This window comes from Phoca vitulina, unplaced genomic scaffold (assembly GCF_004348235.1).
Source record: "Phoca vitulina isolate PV1807 unplaced genomic scaffold, GSC_HSeal_1.0 scaffold112, whole genome shotgun sequence".
Taxonomy (NCBI): Eukaryota; Metazoa; Chordata; class Mammalia; order Carnivora; family Phocidae; genus Phoca; species Phoca vitulina.
The window spans coordinates 103,320-112,106 of NW_022589815.1; positions in this window are offsets into that span (position 1 = coordinate 103,320).

The following is an 8,787-nucleotide window of genomic DNA, read 5'->3' on the forward strand; positions in this document are numbered from 1 at the left end:
TACCTCTCAGGCTGATTTTGTGGGTGTTCATAGTCGTCTGGTAGATATCCACCTCAATACCTGGGACCAGTTGGAGTAGGGTCCCCTACTCCTCCACCATCTTTTCCCTCTCTGTACCACATCTTCCCTATCCATTCAGCTGTTGAAGGATATCTCAGCTATTTCCCCCATTTGGATAAGATGGACTTTGCTGTATGAACATTGGGGTGCATGCGCCCCTTCTTTATATCTATATCTTTGGGGTAAATATCTGTAGTGCAATTGCTGGGTTGAAGGGTAGCTCTATTTTTAACATCTTGAGGAACCTCGATACTGTTTTCCAGAGTGGCTGTAGCAACTTGCATTCCCACCAACAGTGTAAGACGGTTCCCCTTTCTCCACATCCTCGCCAACATTTGTTGTTTCCTATCCTGTTAATTTTAGCCATTCTAAATGGTGTGAGGTGGTATATCATTGTGGTATTGATCTGTACTTCCCTAATGGCTTGTGATGTTGAACATTTGTTCATGTGTCTGTTAGCCATTTGTTTGTCTTCTTTGGAGAAGTGTCTGTTCATGTCTTCTGCCAATTTCTTGACTGGATTACTTGTCTTTTTGCGTGTTGAATTGGAGAAGTTCTTTACAGATCTTGGATACCAGCACTTTATCTGTAATATCATTTGCAAATATTTTCTCACATTCCTTGGGGTGGCTTAGTCTTGTTGACTGTTTCTTTTGTGCTGCAGAAGCTTTTTATCTTGTTGAAGTCCCAAAAGTTCATTTTTGCTTTTGTTTACCTTACCTTTTGAGATGTGTCTTGAAAGAACTTTCTGTGACCAATGTTGAAGAGGTTACTACCTCTGTTCTTCTCTAAGCTTTTGATCAATTCCTGTCTCACATTGAGGTCTTTCATCCATTTTGAGTTTATTTTTGTGCATTGTGTGAAAGAATAGTCCACTTTCATTCTTCTGCATTTGGCTGTCTAATTATCCCAGCAACAATTATTGAAGAGACTGTCTTTTTTCCATTGGATATTCTTTCCTAAATTGTTGATGATTAGCGGACCATAGACATGAGGGTCCATTTCTTGGCTCTCTATGCTGTTCCATTGATCTATGTGTCTGTTTTTGTGCCAATACCATGCTGTCTTGATGATCACAGCTTTGTAATATACCTTGAATATAAGCAACATGATGTTCCCAGCTTTTTTTTTCTCTTTCAACATTTCCCTGGCGATTTGGGGTCTTTTCTGGTTCCATACAAATTTTAAGATTGTTTGTTCCGGCTCCTTGAAAAATAACAATGTTATTTTCATAGGGATGACATTGAAAATACATTGCTCTGGGCAGCACAAAAATTTATACAATGTTTATTCTTTCAATCCATGAGCAAGGAATGTTTTTCTATCTCTCTCTGTCTTCCTCAGTTTCCATCATAAGTGTTCTGTAGTTTCCAGAGTATAAATCCTTTATGTCTTTGGTTAAGTTTATTCTTCAGTCTTATGGTTTTTTGTGTTATTGTAAATGGAATCGATTCCTTATTTGCTCTTTCTATGGTTACTTTGTTAGTGTGTAGGAAAGCAACTGATTTCTGTGCATTGATTTTGTATCCTGCCACGTTACTGAATTGCTGTATGTGTTCTAGTAATTTAGTGGTGGAGTGCTTTGGGTTTTCCACATAAAGTATCATGTCATCACGAAGAGAGAGAGTTTGAATTCTTCTTCGCCAATTTGAATGCCTTTCATTTCTTTTTGATGTCGGATTGCTGATGCAATTACTTCTAGTACTATATTGAACAGTAAGTGTGACAATGGGCATCCTTGTCTTGTTTCTGACCTTAAGGGAAAAGATCTCAGCTTTTCCCCTTTGATAATGATATTCACTGTGGGCTTTGCATAGATGGATTTTATGATATTGAGGTATGTTCTCTCTATCCTTACACTCTGAAGAGTTTTAGTCAGAAAAAAATGCTGTAATGTGTCAAATGGTTTTTCTGCATCAATTAGAGGATCATGTGGTTCTTGTTTTTTTTTGTTTGTTTATTAATGTGCTCTATCTCATTGATTTTCGAATGTTGAACCACCCTTGCATCCCAGGAATAAATCCCATTGGGTCTTGTTGCATAATCCTTTTCATGTACTGTTGGATCCTATTGGCTAGCATCCTGGCATCCATGTTCATCAGAGATATTGGTCTGTAATTTTCCTTTTTAATGGGGCATTTGCCTGGTTTGAGGATCAGGGTAATGCTGGCCTCATAGAATGAGTTTGGAAGTTTTCCTTCTGTTTCTATTTTTTGAAACAGCTTCGGTAGAATAGGTATGATTTCTTCTTTCAATGGTTAGTAGAATTCCCTGGGGTGCTGTCTGGCACTGGACTCTTGCTTTTTGGAAAGTAGTTGACTACTGCTTCAATTTCCTTACTGGTTATTGGTCTATTCAGATTTTCTATATCTTCCTGATCCTGTCTTGGTACTTTATAATTTTCCAGGAATGCATCCATTTCTTCCAGGTTGCTTAATTAGTTGGCATATATTTGTTGGTAATAATTTCTAATAATTGTTTCTATGTCCTTGGTGTTAGTCATGATCTCTTCCCTTTCATTCATGATTTTATTGATTTGATTCCTTTCCCTTTTCTTTTGGATAATTTTAGCCTGAGGTTTATTAATATTATTAATTGTGTCAAAGAACTGGCTTCGAGTTTCTTTAAACTGTTCTACTGTTTTTCTGGTTTCTACTTCCTTGATTTCTGTTTTAACCTGTATTATTTCTCTTCTCATGCTTGGTTTTGGTTTTATTTACTGATTTTTCTCCAGGTCCTTTGGGTGTAAGGTTAGCTTGTGCACTTGGGATTTTTCTAATTTTTTGAGAGAAGCTTGGATGGCTATGTATTTCCCCTGTAGGACTTCCTTTGCAGTATCTCATAGGTTTTGGACCGACGTGTTTTTATTCTCATTAGTTTCCATTAATTGTTTAAGTTCTTTAATTTCCTGGTTAGCACAATCATTCTTTAACAGGATGGTCTTTAGCTTCCAAGTGTTTGAATACTTTCCAAATTTTTTCTTGTGATTGAGTTCCATTTAAAAACATTGTGCTCAAAGATGCAAATGTAATGAAAAGAAGGGCCATATGCACCCAATGTTCATAGCAGGAATGTTCACAATACCAAAACTGTGGAAAGAGCCAAGTTACCCTTCAACAGACCAATGGATAAAGAAGATATGGTCCATATATACAATGGAATATTATTCAGCCATCAGAAAGGATGAATACCTAATTTTACATCAACATGGATGGTACTGGAGGAGATTATGGTAAGTGAAATAAGTCAACCAGAGAAAGTCAATTATCACATGGTTTCACTTATTTGTGGAACATAAGGAATAACATGGAGGACATTAAGAGAAGGAAGGGAAAAATGAAGGGAGGAAATCGGAGGGGGAGTCCAACCATGAGAGACTATGGACTCTGAGAAACAAACTAAGGGTTTTAGACAAGAGGGTGGTGGGGGATTGGTTAGCCCAGTGATGGGAAATAAGGAGGGCATGTATTGCATGGAGCAGTGGGTGTTATATGCAAACAATGAATCATGGAACTCTACATCAAAAGCTAATTATGTACGGTATGGTTAATAACATAACATAATATAATAAAAAATAAAATAAAAAATTTAAAAAATAAAAATAAAATAAAAGCCTTGTGCTCTGATAACATGCAGGGAATAATCTCAATCTTTTGATATCAGTTGAGATCTGATTTGTGACCCAGTTCATGGTCTATTCTGCAGAAGGGTCTGTGTACACTTGAGAAAAATGAGTATTCTATTGTTTTAGGGTGTAATGTTCCCTATACATCTACAAAGTCCATCTGGTCAAATGTGTTATTCAAACCTCTTGTTTCTTATTTGATCTTCTGCTTAGATGATCTTTCCATTGCTCAGAGTGGAATGTTGAGTTCTCCTACTCTTAAGGTATTATTATCAATATGATTCTTAATTTTGGTTAATAGTTGGTTTATGTAATTACTTGCTCCCATTTTGGGGATATAGATACAATTATTAGATTTTCTTGTTGCATAGACCTTTTAAGTATGATTTAGTGTAGTTCCACATCTCTTACTACAGTCTTGGGATTAAAATCTAATTTGTCTGATATGAGAATTGCTACCCCAGCTTTCTTTTGTGGTACTTTGGCATGGTAAATTGTTCTCCATCCCCTCACTTTTCATCTGGAAGTGTCAGTAGGTTCAAAATGAGTCTCTTGTTGACAGCATATAGATGGATTTTGCTTTTTTATCCTATCTAAAACCCACTGTCTCTTGATGGGAGCATTCAGCCCATTTACATTCAGAGTAACTACTGAAATATATGAATTTAGTGCCATTGTATTGCCTGTAAATTCCCTGTTTCTGTAGATCTTCTCTGATCCTTTCTGTTCTATATTACTCTTGGGGTCTTTCTTCTTTTATAAAATGCCCCTTAATATTTCTTGCAGGGCTGGATTGCTGGTCACATATTCTTTCAGTTTCTGCTGTTCCTGGAAGCTCTTTGTCTCTCCATCCATTCTGAAAGACCGTCTTGCTGGATAAAGTATTCTTGGCTGCATGTTCTTCTCATTTAGTACTCTGAACATATCTTGCCAGCCTTTTCTGTCTTACTAAGTCTCCAAGGATCTGTCTGATATTATTCTGATGTTCCTCCCTCCATACGTAAGAAATCTCTTCCACCTAGCTGCTCTCAGGTTAGATTCATTGGCTGAAAGATGTGCAAGTTTCAGTATTATATGCCGGGGTGTTGGTCTATTTTTATTGATCCTGGGAGGGGTCCTCTCTGCCTCTTAGATATGAATGTTTGTTTCCTTCCCCAGATTAGGGAAGTTCTCAGCTATGATTTGCTTAAAGATACCTTCTAGTCCTCTCTCTCTCTCCAACCCCTCTGGGATCCCAATAATTCTGACACTGGAACGATTCATGGTATCACTGATCTCTCTAAGTCTGCTCTCGTGGGCTTCAAGCTGCCTATACCTACCCTTCTTGGTTTCCTTCATTTCTCACAGCTTAATTCTACATCACTAATTTGTTCTTCTGACTCATTTACCCTGGCTGTTAGAGTATCCAGTTTAGACTGCATCTCCTTCATAGCATTTTTAAGTTCAGCCTGATTAGATCTTATTTTGCCCTTAGAGATTCTGTATTATCGCTAATGCTTTTCTCATTCCTAGCTATTGACTTCATAATTGCTACCCTGAAGTCTATGTCTGACGTCTTGCTTATATCCATGTCCATTTGATCTGTGGCAGAGGACATTATCTCTGGTTCTTTTTTTTGTTGGGATTTCCTCCTCTTAGTCATTCATTTGAGGGGTGGTTGAGGGAATGTAGAGTCCAAAATATCAAACATGACCCAAGCAAGTCATACCATAGGAAAATCTGGAGCGGTCTGAAGCCACCTCCAAAAAAGCAAAGCCAAAATGAAATACAAGAATAAAATTTATAAATTTAATAAATTAAAAAAAAATTAAAAGGGTGGTGAGGGGAAGTTGTCCATAACCTCTCAGTGGGGAAAAAGTAGTGTTTTTCAGCTGTTCCTGGATGTATTTTGGTCTGTTTGTTAGAGGACCTTATTCCCCAAAATTACAGGGAAAGTAAAATGCATAAATATATATATATATTTGATATATACATATATATATAATATATATATATAAATATATGTATATTTATATATATCAAATATATATATATATATTTGATATATAAAATATATATATATATATATATTTGAACGGGAGAAAAGACTACACTGAAGTATATATGTATAAAAATATAAGTGTGAAAAAGTAAAAATTAAAATGTTCCTATGAAATATAGGCTGTTATATTAAACATCTAGTTGAAATGAGAAAAAAGGTAAAAAAATAAAATAGGAAGCATAAGACAATGAATAAAAAGAAAAAAAGGAGTTGTATCTGAAAAATAAACAAGTCTTGAGGCAATGCCTAGAGCTCAATATTCTATTTTCTTCTGGTGTTGGGATTTTACAGTCTTATGGAGTCCCCAAGGTTGTTGTCCTCTTGTTCTTCCAGCCTGTCTTCTGGGGGTGGGGCCTGCTGCCCTGTTTCTCAGGAAAGCCTGCTTGGGCAGGGATGCCTTGCCCACTGTCGTGGGGATGGGCTCAGTGGAAACCAGTCTTTTGAGATTTTGTTCACTGGTAGCTTTCTGAGGCTCTTTGGAGGGTCAGAGAAAAAATGGCTGAAGCCAAACCTCTGGCCTAGAGCAGAGAAATTGCAGTCTGCTCTCTTCACTAAACCCTAAAGAACAAACAGTCTCTGTTTCTGTATGTACTGCCGAAAACCACAGCCTCCCATGGTGCACTCCCACAATGACTGTCTCAGAGGTCATCCCAGGGGCCGGAGAGGGTCCCTGCTCTTTGTACTTCTAAAACCATGAGCAGATGCAGGCACTCACATTCATCCACAGCTCCTGGATACTGGCTGGGAGCTGCTTTAGAGCCCTTTCCTGCTTTCCTATCTCTCTGTGAGTTTTTGTCTGGTCCCTGGCCCTGGCTCTGGATTTTTTCAGGCTGCCCAAGAGAAGAGAGACCCTCAACCGGCCCAGCTTGCTGTTTATGGCTATTGGAGCTGAGAGGCCCTTCATGGGCTCGGTGTCCATAACCAGTTTCCTAGATCCACTTCTCAGGTACTCTGATGGTCCAGAAATCCCCTTTGGCTTTGAGGTTTCTAGTATCCTGAGACCACAATGTTCTACATAGTATTCTACCTTTTCATTTCCAGAGCCCCTTTCATAAAGGGATATCGCTCCCTACAGCAGATTTCTAAGGGTTAAGCTTTTGTGCTCTGGTGTTGTATCACTTTCCAGGAGCCAGCTTATGGAGGCACCCTCCCCCTTCTTTTTATCTGCTGATATCTCCCCACAAATTCATGACTCCACCCTTCCTACCTTGCTAGGGACAGTGCTTTTCTGCTTGTAGATATCCAGATATATATTCTTACATCTCAGGCTGATTTCGTGGGTGTTTAGAATGGTTTGGTAGATATCCAAGATAAATTCAGGGGACCAGTTGATACGGGGTCCCTTATTCCTTTACCATCTTGCTTCTCTCCTCCTTAGTATTAGTTTTATTTATTTTTTTAAAATTTTAATTGTTTTTAATTCTGTATTTTTTTTCCATTTTCTTTTTAAACTTCCATAATTTCAAGATAGAAGAATTCACCCCGTCAGAGAGGGAGACAAACCATGAGAGACTCTTGACTCTGAGAAACAAAATGAGGGTTGTGGAAAAGGAAGTAGGTGGGGGGATGGGGTAACTGGGTTATGGGCATTAAGCAGGGCACGTGATGTGATGAGCACTGAGTGTTATACACAACTAATGAATCACTGAACACTACATAAAAAACTAATGATGTATTATACAGAGGCTAACGGAACATAATAAAAAAATAAATAAATAAAAATAAAACAACAATTTTAAGGATACTAGCTAGGCTTAAAAAATACATAGAAGACACTAAAGAATCCCTTACTGCAGAGACAAAAAGAACTAAAGATTACTTAGGCTGATATCAAAAATGCTATAACTGAGATGCAAACCCAAGTGCATGCCATGACAACAAGAATAGGTGAAGCAGAGGAAGTAATGATATAGAAGATAAAATTATGGAAAACAGTGAAGCTGAAAAGAAGAGGTGAAGAAATATATCAGATCATAATTGTAGATTTAAGGAACTCAGTGACGCATTAAAGTGTAACATTCATGTCATAGGAATCCCAGAAGATGTAGAGAGAGAGAACGGGGCAGAAGATTCATTGGAAAAGTTATAGGTGAAAACGTCCCTAATTTTTGGAAGGACACAGACATTGAAATCCAAGAAAGTACAGAGAACGCCCAATAAATTCAAAAAAGCTGGCCATCACCAAGATATATCATAAACAAATTCACAAAATACACAGAAGAGTAAAGAATCCTGACACCAGCAAGGGAAAAAAAAAGTACATATCCTATAATGGAAGAAAGATCAGGTTTGCAACAGATCTGACCAAGGAAACTTGGCAGGCCAGAGAAAAGTGGCAGGATATATTCAAACTGCTGGATGGGAAAAATATGGAGCTAAAAATACTTTATCCAGTAAGGCTGTCATTCAGAATAGAAGGAGAGACAGTTTCCCAAACAAGCAAAAACTACAAGAGTTTGTGAACGATAAACCAGCCGTGCAAGAAATATTAAAGGGAACTCATCAAGTGGGGGAAAAAAGACCAAAAGCAACAAAGACTACAAAGGAACAGAGAACATAACCAGAAACACCAGCTTTAAAGGTAACACAATTGCACTAAACTGTTTTCTATCAATAGTGGCTGTAAATGTAAATGGACTATATGCTCCAAACAAAAGGCATAGGGCATGAGAATGGATACAAAAGCAATCCCATCTATACGCTGTCTACAAGAGACTCATTTTAGGACTAAAGACACCTGCATATTGAATGTGAGATGATGGAGAACCATCTTTCATGCTAATGGACATCAAACGAAAGGTAGAGTAGCTATACTTACATCACACAAATGAGATTTCAAATCAAGGACTGTAAAAAGAGATGAAGCAATGAATTACATAATACTTAAAGGGTCTATTCATCAAGAAGATCTAACAATGGTAAATATTTTTGCTCCCTAACATGAGAGCACCCAAAAATATAACTTGCTTAATAAGAAACATGAAGAAACGCATTGATAATAATATAATAATAGTAGGGGACTTGAACACCCCACTTACATCAATGGACAGATCATCTAACC